Source organism: Pseudorca crassidens, chromosome 14, assembly GCF_039906515.1.
Source record: "Pseudorca crassidens isolate mPseCra1 chromosome 14, mPseCra1.hap1, whole genome shotgun sequence".
Lineage (NCBI taxonomy): Eukaryota > Metazoa > Chordata > Mammalia > Artiodactyla > Delphinidae > Pseudorca > Pseudorca crassidens.
This window is the reverse complement of record NC_090309.1, coordinates 11,283,552-11,296,462: the sequence shown is the minus strand read 5'-3', so window position 1 is coordinate 11,296,462 and position 12,911 is coordinate 11,283,552. Positions and strand designations below refer to the sequence as shown.

General features: G+C 46.3%; 1 long non-coding RNA gene across 15 annotated transcripts in view; it reads left to right on the top strand.

The window, feature by feature from the left end:
• Positions 1–12,911, top strand: part of LOC137205937 (uncharacterized) — a 137,072-nt gene that overhangs the window by 106,981 nt on the left and 17,180 nt on the right. For 10 of the 15 annotated variants that reach the window (XR_010934366.1, XR_010934364.1, XR_010934370.1 and 7 more), the window contains exons 3-4: positions 3,298–3,410; positions 8,215–8,257. This is a non-coding gene — a long non-coding RNA (uncharacterized lncRNA). The remainder of the gene's footprint in view (positions 1–3,297; positions 3,411–8,214; positions 8,258–12,911) is intronic. The other 5 variants (XR_010934367.1, XR_010934373.1, XR_010934365.1 and 2 more) reach the window with 1 other exon arrangement.

Below are 12,911 nucleotides of genomic sequence, written 5' to 3'. Positions count from 1 at the left end.
ATCAAACGTGCTCCGTCCATACAATGGAATATTATTCAGCCTTTAAAAGGGAATTTGGACACACACTACAGCAGAGGTGAACCTCAAGGACATTACGCCCATTGAACTAAGCCAGTCGCCAAAAGACGAATCCTGTATGATTCCACTTACATGAGGTATATAGGGTAGGCGAATTCACAGAAACAGAAAGTAGAAGGGTGGCTGCCAGGGGCCGGGGGAGGGGGCAGTGGGGAGTTACTCTTTAATAGGTATAGAGTTTCAGTTTTGCAAGATGAAAAAGTTCTAGAGATCTGTTGCATAACAATATTTATGTACTTACTACTGAACTGTACACTTAAAATGATTAAGATGGTAAAAATGAAAAGGGGGGAGAGAGGGTCAAATCGTGATACCGACATGGATGGGTGAGAGGATTCCATGAGATAATGCGCACTTGGCAGGACTTTATCCTGTGGGCTGCGGAGATTATAACTAAGATGCAATGAGTTAAGGCGAGTTGTTTCCCCAGGTTTGAATGTTTGTTCTCCAGAAGGCTCCTCTCCCAGCCTCCCATTGCCCACCTGACAGAGCTCATCTGGCCTCCCAGGTCCCCATCACAGGCTGTAGCCATCTCGAGGACTGTCCCCACGGGCTCAGCCCGTGCCTCTGGGGCACAGAGTTCTGCCCTCCCGGCCTGCTCTCCCCAGCTGGCACTGGCTGTGAGAGGCTGCCCGGCTGATTTCAGTGGCGTCTGAATAAACCACAGGACCCCCAGTTCCTTCTGTCTGCAGGCTTTCATTCCACTGAATTTGCCCTGCATTGGGAGGGAGAGGGAGAGCTTGGGTGGGGGATCATGATAGCAGATGAGCCTCAGGGGCTCAATGCCAGCTGCTTCCAGCTCCAGTTCTGCCCCAGTGGAACCCCTTAGCCCCAGTGTGTCATGGGTGAAAGAGGGGTGAGAGCCGAGTTGGGCTTCATAATCTCTAAAGATTTCAGATCTTTGCGGGCGGGGGGGTGGGGGGGGCTCTGTCCTCCGAGTTCTGTCCAGCCTGGTCCCCTCCACAGCACACAGCATCTGACAAATTTAACATGCCTGAGTTTGCTTGGTACCTCACAGGACATTGTGCGCGGAGCGTTCACACAAGCACCTCTGTGTTTTTATGTGAGCTGGGACCTGGTGGTGGTATGTCCTGGGCCCTGAGAGCAGCACGAGGCTTGGAGGCCCTGGCAGAGAGATCTTCAGCAAGACAGGCATCTCTGCTACCTGACAGGAGGAGACCCCCAGCAGGGCTTGGACTCATCTGAATAGAAAGACGGGCAGCTGGCTTGGGAGGTGAGATCAGATTCCTGGGGCAAAGTGGTACCACATTTGTCTTAATGAGGAGGAAAGAACCAAATCAAAGCATTCGTTAACACTTCAAAGGAGTTAAAAGAGCCCATTTGGCTCCCAAGGGCTACCTCTCCTGGCTGGTTAAGTGTCTGGTGAAGAATCCCATTATCTACTCAGGGGGAAGATGCCAAGGGCTTCTCTTGCTGGCTGAGAATTGTGGGGGGCCCCTGCTCTCGGCGGGGGCGCTACTTCCGGATCCCAGCCTCTGATCTGCTTAGGAGGTGCTTCTAGGGATTCCTGCTTGTCTGCGGACATCATGATCCTCTCCAGGCTTTTCATATCCCTTCTGTATTTCTTTCCCCTGATGATTTCCTTACCGGCTCTTTTTGCTGTCGTTTCCAGAAGTTAATACTCAAAAGCCTTGATTTCTAGGACCCGTTCTGGACTTCACAGGAGCGAAAATCAATAGACTCAAAACTTGGCTTCATTATTCATTTGACTCAAACTGGTTTGGGGCAACACCTCTGAACCCCGGCCAGAAACATCCCCAAACGGGGCTCTTGCCTGGAATCTCACCGCTCACACAGGAGACTTGAGCACACTTAGCAAGTGAGAAAGATGCCATTCCCCTCCCCTCGCCCCACCCCGGGGGAGTTTCAGTCCAGAGCTGCCCCTCCTGAATAGAGACCCCCGAAGTAAGCCTGATCAGACTCTCCCACTCCGCCTCCATCTTCTCCAGCCTGCTTCTAGATTCCCTTCCTTTACTCACGCTGCTACCCCCCAACCACCGATATTTTCAGAATCTACACACATATTCACCCATCACTCTGGTTTCCAAATATTATCTTTATCAATACAGTGGTGTTTCCCTAAAATGACTGACAGCTGCATGACCTTTCTTTTCAGCCACAGATGAAAGGGGACTTAAAAGATATGTGCGTGTGTGCGTGTGTGCGCGTGCTCGAGTGCATGCCTGACTAACGCACATACGCCTAATGGAAACCAGGATAAATTACAGAGAACGGCAATGTAATGATTACAAAAAGGTATACGAGGCATAACCCATTAGTGAGCTACATTTTGTTCAAAGCTGAGATACTCGGGCAGAATAACATGCTTTGTGCCGGAATGCAGTCAGCTGTAGCAATGACTAATAATATAGTTGAGGATCTGTTCGCATTTTTCCCCTTTTGTGCCTATTTTCATAAGTTAATAACTCAAGCATGAAATTGTTTCAGGCTGAAAACTGGTGGTGAGAGCACAGCAAACTTTGTGGGAAACAACTCTGTGTTGTTGTTGTTACTTAATTTAGTTCGGCTGTTTTTAAGTTAGGGGAGTGGAAATGTCCATGCGAGTTTTCTTGAGCCATGTGTGTTTGTGAAGCCCAAGAAAGTTTGGGATTGTGTTATACAAAGCACATTTTGACTGACTACAGATAGAAGTTTTCTTTTCATACACGTGTGCTTCTGCTTAGTACAGGTCGGGGTCGTTGGCGGCAGGGGGTGGGTAGGTTTGGAAGAAATTGAATCAGAACGTTATAAATGACATCATTCTGGACTCACCTGCCTTCAACTAGAAAACTTCTATCCCAAGTCGAAGAGACTGGTGAGCAAACAGCTGCCTTAAACAGCTGGGGGTGGGAGTAGGGGTGAAACCTCCTGCTGGGTCTTAGTAAATTCCTGGAACAAAGGAAGGGGCAGAAACAAGATGAGTGGTAGTAACGCTGCTCGTTTCTCCAGGAGTCCGGTTTACTGAGCATTTTCCTGTACCCAGAACCAGAGAAAGTACAACTGCAGGAAACCAGATTTTCTACAAGTCTTTAAACATTTTTCCCTCCTCTTCTTTTATTGGGGCAGGAGACTGAAAAATGCAGAGAATAATATAACAAACACCGAAGTACCCACATTCCAGAATTAACACATGTTACGATTTTGTAATGATGACTCTAACATTACTGATAAAGTTGTTTTCTTTCTTTTATTTCACAGATGGGCAAAGTGACGAGCTGGAGGGGATAGGACACGGCTGAAGGCTGAGGCGTGCAGCCTCCAGCATCTCTCTTCTTTACGAACTGGATCCCTACAAGGAGATTCTCAAGCTGGTAAGGCAAGCATTATTGTCCCACTTCATAGCTGAAGAGCTTGGGTCCCCAGTGGATGTGGATGAGGGCCTCCGTGTTCTGAGCCCTGTGCTGGGCTCAGGACAGAACAGAAGACAAAGCCCAAAGCAGCCCAGATCCCTGCTGGAGGGAGGGATACAGAGAGTGCCTGCGTGGATGGGAAGCAATTCCCTGCAGCCAGGGTCAGCTTCACCAGGCTCCTAATCCAGAAGCAAGCCAGCAAATTTTACTTAGGGAGACATTCCATAGAAAAATGTGTACTTCGTAGGGTATATTTGAATCAATGACTCAGTTACGGGTCATTGCCAAAGAAAAACAAAATATCCTGCCACCCTGTGAGATGATGTGATGATTGTTATTTTTACTAGTAGATTGCTCCATTTATAAACCTTTGATAAATCCCTCTCCCCAGCCAAATGGCATCTGAACCTGTGGAGAGTTTAAAAAAAAAAAAAAAAGTGAAATTGACGAGGGATGCGAGCTGGCCTTCTGTGTGTCCCGAAGCTTCTCAGGCTACAGCTCGGTGCGCGTTGCATCGGTTGAGCCCACGCTGGGTTGCATCATATTCTGCAAATCCACGTGCTCTCTGAGGGCGACAGGAGCCGGCTCGGGGTCCACCAGCTGGAATCTCAGAAAGCGCGGTCTCTAAAAATACCAGCTCTGCAGATTCACTTGGGTCCCAGGGGGCTTCTAGATTGACAGGTCCCTTTACGCACCAACCACGGGTTCAAAAAGAAAGGAAAAAAAATCAGCATGCTTTTTTGAGTTAATTGATTTCTAGCTCCGGAGAGTTTTCGCAGGTCATTTCAGAGTGATGGAAACTCCCCCGAATTATTTTAGGAAAAGTAAAAGACAGCAAAACTTAACTAGCAGCCAGGCTGTGTCCGGGTCTGCGGCTCCGGCGCGCGCCGGCGGACGCCCAGCCTCATCGCGGCCAAGGTCACGGTTAGGCTGCGCCGGCACCTCTGAGCGGTCTGGCACGGACAGACGCGCGCCCGGCGGGTCGGTGGGGCTGCAGCCCGCCCCTCTCCAGCCCAGCCTGGAGGCTGCCTTCCCCCGCGCATCCCCGGAAGGCGAGGGGCAGGCACGGAACTCGAAGTTCCAAAGTGTAAGGGAGAAAAGTGTGTCCAGTTCGCCTGAAATGAAGCACACAGCCCTGGGTGTTCAGGGTCTCCCAGCCCGATGTGTGCGAATTGTTCCCGCGAGCAATATACAGGGCTGTGTTTTGGGGGAAAAGTACTTCCTGCTGCTTCCAAAGACAGAAAAACCACAGGGTTCCTGATATAAGGGCGTTGGCTTTATCAGCTTAGAGCAGGTCCTTCCTGGCCTCAGCCCGGGGCCCTTCCTACCACCTAGGCAGAGACACAGTCAGACAGAAACGCACAGCTCAAGCGCTGACACACACCGAGAGTTGTGTTCAACTCTCAAAAAACTGTTAGGAACAGATTGCAGAGTCGAGGTGCATTCTGCCTTCCTCTCTTCCCGTTGCACTGGGCACCGTGCCGCCTTTCAAGTCACCTCAATCCAAGGACAAGCAAACCTAAAGAGGGCAGTCTGGGGCCTCCAAGAAAACACCAGAAAGATTGTTGTTAAACTAGATCTACTCCAGATTGCTTGACGTGAGAAGCTCACTGCTGCTGGAGGTGGCCTTGTGTGACCCTGGAAAGCTGGCTTTACCATGGCCCTGTGAAGAGGCAATTGGGCAGGGAAGAAGTTAAGACAGTTCCTTGAATGGATTCCTTGAGTGGGGTTTGAAAAGATTTGGTTAAGGATCTCCGCATCATTTCTAAAAACCCGCCAGCCAAATGTGAGAATTCCAGTTGCTCCCTGCCCTCATTAGTGCTTACTACAGTCAGACTTTCTGTTGTAATCATTCTAATACATGCGTAGTGAGAGCTCTTTGTGATTTTAATTTGCATCTCTCTGACTAATAATAATGAGCATCTTTTCATATACTTGTTTGTCATTCATATATGTTCTTTGGTGATATGTCTGTTTAAATATTTTGCATATATACACACACACACACACACACACACACACACACACACACATATATATAGAGAGAGAGAGAGAGAGAGAATTTTCAGTAAATACAAGCTGTTATTTAAAAGATCTTAATCTGGGTTTCTCTGATAGTGGTGATTAATATAGTAGAAGTGTGGTTGAAACAACGCCATAGTGAGCCTGACCTTGACTCACATGAGACTTCTAATCCATGTTTTTAGGAAAAAGAAGTTGAATTCATATTTGCATTAAGGAAGAACATTACCCAGTTTATTAAAAAAAAAGAAAAGACTTTTGCCCATTTTTTAAAAATTGGGTTGTTTTCTTATTATTGAGTCTTGGCAGTTCTTTATATATTATGAATATAAGCCCCTTATTAGACATGATTTGCAAATGTTTTCTTCCGGACTATAACTTGTCTTTTCATTTTCTTAACAATGACTTTTTGTTTTTAATTTTAAAGAATTCCAATTGATCATTTTTTTCTCTTATGGATTATGCTTTTGGCTTTGTATCTAAGAAATCTTTGCCTAACCCAGGGTCATGAAGATTTTCTTCTAGAAGCTATAGCTATTTCAATCTATGATGATCCATTTTGAGTTAATTTTTGTAAATGGTATGAGGTACAGATCAAAGTTCACATTTTTGGCCTTTGGATATCCCAGTGTGCCCTCAACATTTGTTGAAAAAATTATCATATCTCCACTGCATTGCTTTGCACCTTTGTTAAAAAATCAGTTGTCCATAAATGAGTCTAATTTTAGACTCTTGATTCTGAAGTTCCATTGGTGTTTGTGCTTGTCTTTGCTCCACTGTCCTGATTATTGTGACTTTATAATAAGTCTTGAAATCAAGTGATGTAAGTTCTTCAACTTTGCTTTTTTTTGCAAAGTTGTTTTGATTATTCTAAGTCCTCTGCATTTCCGTATGAGTTTCAGAATCAGCTTGTCCATTTCTACAGAAAATCTGCTGAGATTTTGATCAGTATTACATTGAATCTACAGATCAATTTGGTGAGAATTTACACCTTAAAAATATTGAGTCTTCTCACAGATATAGAGAACAAGCTAGTGCTTACTAGTGGGGAGAGGGAAGTGGGGAGGAGTAATATAGGGGTAGGGGGAAAAAGGGTTATTATGGGATTATATGAAATCATGTGTGTGAAACTTTTGAAAATTATAAAGCACTATAGAATTTAAAGACTCATTCAATTAAAAAAATCTTCTTAAAAATATTGAGTCTTCTAACCCATGAACTCAGTATCTCTCTATTTATTTAGGTTCTCTTTAATTTCTCTCAGCAATGTTTTGTAATTTTCAGTGTATAGATATTGTCCATCTTCTGTCAGATTTACCCTAGATATTTTATACTTTTTGATACTATTGTAAGTGATATGTTAAAATATTCAATTTCCAATTGTTCATTGAAAGTATACAGAAATACCATTGACTTTTGTACATTAATCTCGTACAGCATATCTTTACTAAAGTCACTTTTTACATTCCAGTAACTTTTTGTTTCTATAGGATTTTCTACGTAGATTCTCATGTCATCTGCAAATGAGGACGGCTTTACTTCTCTAGTTCCAATCTAGCTCGCTTTTATTTCTGTTTCTTGCCATATTGCTCTGGATTGAATCTTCAGTACAATGTGGAATAGAATCTGTGAGAGTTTCTGATCTTAGGAGGAAAATATTCAGTCTTTCACCATCAATAATGATGTTAGCTGTTAGTTTTTAGTAGATGCCCCTTATCAGATAGAGAAAGTTCCCATCTAGTCTTAGTTTGCCATGAGTTTTTACCAGGAATATCTGTTGGATTATATCAAATGATTTTTTTGCATCTGTTGAGACCGTAGTTTACTAGCGTCATCATTTAGCAAGTTTGAGTCAACTATAGAACATTTATCTCTTTTTACGTCCCTTTCCCCTCCCTGTTTATAATATAATTGTCTTAAATATTTCTTCTATATACATTTTGAATCACATTAGCAGTGTTACAGTTTTTGCCTCAACTGTCAACATAATTTAGAAAAATTAAGAGGAAAAGGAAAGCCCATTGTATTTACCAGTATTACCAATATGTTTGCTTATTGTGTTGTTTCTTCCTTACTGACATTCCAGAAGTCTTTCTTTTATTGTTTCTTTTCTGTTTAGGAAACTTCTTTTAGCCATTCTTATGTGGTATTGATATATCTGCTAGTGGTATATAGTTTTTCTTTTTTTTGAAAATGTCTTAATTTCCCTTTCATTCCTGAAGGATCCTTCATTGGAAAGGACCTTTCAACCGAATATACAGTTCTGTGTTGGCAGTTCTTTTCTTTCAGCACATGAGAGTACTCTTGCCTCCATGGTTTCTAATGAAAATGTGCTGTCATTCAAATTTGTTTCCCCACAGGTAGTGTCATTTCTCTGTGTTTTCAATATATATATTTTTCTCTTTGTTTTTCTGAAGTTTGACTATGATGTGCCTCGATATGGATTACTTTGGGTTTATTCTGTTTGAAGTTTGCTCAGCTTCTTAAATCTGTGTGTTTTTGTTTGTGCTCTTGTTTTTGGCGAAACGTGGGATGTTTTAAGCCCTTATTTAATTGAGTACTTTTTCAGTTTTGCCCTCTTTTCCTTTCTTACCAGAACATGGATATCACAGAAGTTAGATCTTTTGCTATAGCCAGACAGGTCCCTGAGGCTCTGTGCCTTTTTTTTTTTTTTTTAATCCCCCAGCCTATTTTCTTCTCTCTGTTGTTCAGATTGGATATTTAATGCTGTCCTATCTTCCAGGTCACTGTGTTCCTCTATTTTGCTGTTGAGTGCCTCCATTCAGGTGGGTGTTTTGGTCGTTGCTGTTGTTATTACTGTATTTTTCTGTGATAACTATTCCATTAGTTCTTTATATTTTATCTCTCTTCCTATTTTTTAATTTGTTTCAAGAGTATTTGTCATTGCTCTTTGAAGCATTTTAATGGTGGTTGCTTTAAAATGTTTGTCAGATAATTCTAACATCTCTGTCATCTTGGTGTTAGCATTTATTCATTGGCTTACTTCATTCGTTTGAGGTCGTCCTGGTTCTTGGTATGATGAGCAATTTTCTACTGAAAGCTTGACATTTGGGGTATTATGTTTTGAGACTCTGTATCTTATTTCGATCTGTTTTCACTGGCTTCCTCTGACATTGTGGGTGAAGGTGTGGGTGGGGGGGAGTGGCAGTGAGCTCTCTCATTACTGCCATGTGGGGTGGAAGTCCAGGTCCCTCACTTGACCTCTGTTGACACCCAAGGAAGGGGTCTCCTTCTTACTGCTGGGTATGGGTAGAAGTGCTAGGCTTCCACTGATAGCTACCCCACGTGGTGGTGTCAGAGTGCCTCGATGCTATTCCTCACGTGGCCTTGTTACCCCTGCGAGGTTAAAAGGGTCCTGACTCCCCACTAGTTCTCCCAGATACCACCCTTGCTCCTTGTTACTGCTGTGTGGGGATGAAAGTCCAGCCTCCCCGCGTGGTCTCCACTGTTACTGGGGAGGAGCTTGTGACCACTGAGTGGGGATGAAAGTTTCAGCTCCCTGCTCAGCCTTCTCAGACCCCACCCTGGGGTGGGAGGCAGGCAGGGTGGGGCAGGGTGGTTGCGGCATGTTGCAGCCTGGTGATGATGGTGGACGTCAGGGCTCCCCTTGGCCTTTGCTGATGAAGGTAGGGCTGCAGTATTTTCTGTGGTGTTTGGCTAGAGTGGAAGAGTTATTGCCTAAAACTTTTCTTTCTTGCTGGGCTGGCCCTTTCCGGGCCATTTGGCTAGAGAGAGCAGGCTTTTGTGGGAGCTTCCTCTTTCTTTGCTCTCTCTTGGAATTTCTGGGTTCCCGGCTTCTTCAATACCTCACCTGGGAGACACAGGCAAAAAGAAACCAGAGAGCTCACCACTCTGTTCTACCCGTCCCGAGGTCCGTATCAGTCTGTCTTCTCTCCACCTTCCAGAATCTTCTTATGTTTGTATTGTATATAATGTCCAGGGTTTTTAGTGGTGGGTGGCAGGAGGAATGGATAATTATGTCTGTTCCAACTTCCTGGAAGTGAAAGTCCTCATCTCACTTTTAGGATGCATTTCAAAGTAAGTTGCAAATATTCACCCTTAAATACCTCAGCATGCATGTTATTAATTACAGTTCTGTATTTGTTTATATCTTTCTTTTTTTAAGATAAAAGTTGTACATATGGGCTTCCCTGGTGGCGCAGTGGCTGAGAGTCCGCCTGCCGATGCAGGGGACGCGGGTTCGTGCCCCGGTCCGGGAGGATCCCACATGCCGCGGGGCGGCTGGACCCGTGAGCAATGGCCGCTGGGCCTGCGTGTCCAGAACCTGTGCTCCGCAACGGGAGAGGCCACAACAGTGAGAGGCCCGCGTACCGCTGAGGAAAAAAAAAAAAAGTTGTACATACATTAAAATGCACAAATCTTAAGTGGACCGCTTGATGAGTAAAACCCACCCTCTATCAAGATATAGGGTCTGGTCCATCACCTGAGAAATTCCCTCGTCCTCCTTCCCAGTCAATCCCTGTCCCCAGCCACCCCCCAGAGACAAACATTGTTTTGCTTTTTAGCATCCTAGGTTGTTTTGTTTGTTCTAGAATTCATGTGAATGGAAACATGCATCAGACACTCTTTTGTGTTTGGCTTTCTTCTTTCAACATAATGTTTTGAGATTTATCCATGTTTCGTCCTTCATTCCTTTTTACTGCTGAGTTGTATTCCATCACACGAATATACCACAGCTTGTTGATCTGTCCTCCTATCGAGGGATCCCCGAGCTGTTTCCAGGCCCTTTTAATCTGAGCATACTTTTTAATGGTCTGAATAAACCTTCATCAGAACACAGGGTCATATTTGAAAATGTCACCTACAGCCCTGACATACTGAGTTTTGTAGTTTTCTGAAATGATATAAAGAATCATTCCTTCATTCGTTCATTTAACCACTATTTAGTGAGCTTGTTTTCGGTGCCAGGAGTCATTCTAGGCCGTGGGATTAGCAGGGAAGAGGACAGACGTGTGCTATGAAGGAAGAGTAAAGCCAGACTCAGGGGTGGAGCCTGACAGGCGGCCCAGGGGTAGGTAGGATGTCATTTTAGCACCAGAGGTCAAGGGCGGACCTCGGAGGTGGGCAGGGAGGATTCTTAGAGAAGGTGAGATTTGAAGACATGAGGACCTTTGTTTAAAAGTCTACGTTTGTACAGCACCTTCATGCCTGGGAATTCATGAACTTCAGAATTGACTTCCCCATCATCCCTGAAAGGTGGGAAGACCCAAGGCCCTGAGAGGAGGCAGCTGGCCAAGATGTGGCACAGGGAACTCCACAGCAGCCAGATTAGAGGTCTGTGCCCACCGCCTGAGTGTTGGTGAGCCCACCTTCTCCTTGGCTTCCTGAAGGGGAGCCTTCAGTCTCCCCAGCCCCTCTGCCCACCCCCTTCCCACTCCTGCAGGTGCTTCCCCAGGAAATGCTAACGTGGAGTGAGAAAGCCACGGCCAGGCTGAGGTCTGAGGGTTCCTAGTGTGTGTGTCCTTGAGCAAACCCTCTCCTGCTGGTGGGAGATTCTTAAAGTCAGAAGTTGGGGACGGAGTGAAACTTGGTGGCCAACCTCCACCCACATGTCCTCCTTCCTTTATCACATCTGTCACTACGCACCCCCTTAGCAGAGCTGCCGCTCCTGTGCTGACACCGGCTGGGAGCTCTTTCTGTTTTATCTTGTTTAACTCTCACACCCACCCTGTGCGTAGGTCTCTATTCTTACCCATGGGAAACAGGAGACAGGCATTTGCTGAGGCTAAAACAGAATGCTAAGTCAGGTCTGTCCGACCCTCACCGGGGTGCTTTGAGCCATTGCCTTTTCTTGTTTACTCAGTTCTGAGCAAAGGGGAACCCCTGCCCTTTGGGGATATGAAATTGTAGAGGTCGGTGGGAGGGATCTGGAAAAAAGCTAGAGGATGTGTCCAGGAGAGGAGTGATGTGCATGTCCATGTGGAGTCGGGAGAACAGGGAGTTTGATGAGAAGGAGCTGGGATTCAGAGTTGAAAAAACCTGGGTTCAAGCCCAGACTCCACACTAATTCCACGGATGGCAGGATTTGGAACAAATCCTTTAAGCCCTCCAGCTTCCACTTCCACATCTGTAAAATGGGGTAATAATGGTATCTCTCTCTCAAACGTTGCTGGGTGGGTCCAATGAGGCGATGCAGATAAAGTGCTTAGACGGTGCCAGGCTCACAGTAAATGCCCAATAAATGCTGGTTTGCTATTGCCTGAAGAGTGGCGGCACTACAGACCCGGAAACTTTAGATGCGGGGAAGGACAGCCGTGCGGTGCAGGCAGGGGCAGTGCTTTACCCAGGAGCGGGGGGGCCTGGCAGAACCCAGGCCCTTGCAGGAGGGTATCCGCAGGGACCTGGGCTTCCAGCATCGGAGGGATGAGTGACCTCCGGGGTGTCTTCCAACCTGGAGATGGCGAGTCTTTGCTACCGTAGCAGCGACAGCTCCAGCAAGGCAGGGAGCAGCAGCTTCTGTTGGCTCCCAGACACCCCAGCTGTGGTCTTTGGGAATGTGTTTATCCACCCCGGAGGGAAGTGGACGAGTGAGAAGTGAGGACTGGGCTTTGCAAACGCTGGCCTGTGAGCTCCAGTGCGCCCGGCGTGGCCACCGGGCCAAGGCAGTGTCACACGGGTTAGGGCGCGCTGCGCACTCACTGCATCAAGATGTATTTTGCAAACGTATTTTAAACAGATAACATCTCTTATCCTAATGTGCCTGTTGGCTACCTGCCCGTGAATGTTAGCCTCCGGGAGAAAAACAATTGCTTGAGCTGAGTGTTGGGTACTTTTACTTCCCATACGCTACTCAGGGGTCCTTGGAGTCCCCTTCACCCCAACACACACACACACACACACACACACACACACACAAACACACACACACACATGCTGGCCTTCATACAGACATGCGGTCGTGAACCGTCGACCCCCTTCTGCTGCTACAGGTGTTCCTCCACCCACGTGTGTATCTGGGGATGCAGGACCTCCTAGCAGCACTGTGGCAATATTTTGTGCTTTCAGGAAAAGTCCCCCGTGTACATGCACACCGTACATTTCCACATTTAACAAACTCCCCCTGGCTTCCGCTTCCAAACCCTCCATTCCCCTCAGATAAATACTTCAATAGTCCACTTTGCGATTAGTATTCAACATGGTGAGGCCCAGGGGAGGAGTGTCATTTCCCAGAGGTCCCCAGCAGGTTAGCTGCAAGGGCTCTCTGGTCCCCCCCAAACAAGCCAGGACACCATGGTGGTGAGGAGACCCTTTCAGCCACCTTGACCGTCTCCTTGAGGCTGTCGTCTAGAGCCCAGAGCTGACCAGAAAGGACTGCTGTGGATCTGAGACCCAGCCAGCCAGGCACGCAGGAGGCCCGGGTAGCGGGGCCTGTGCTGCCCCCCATCAGCCTGCGTGCGA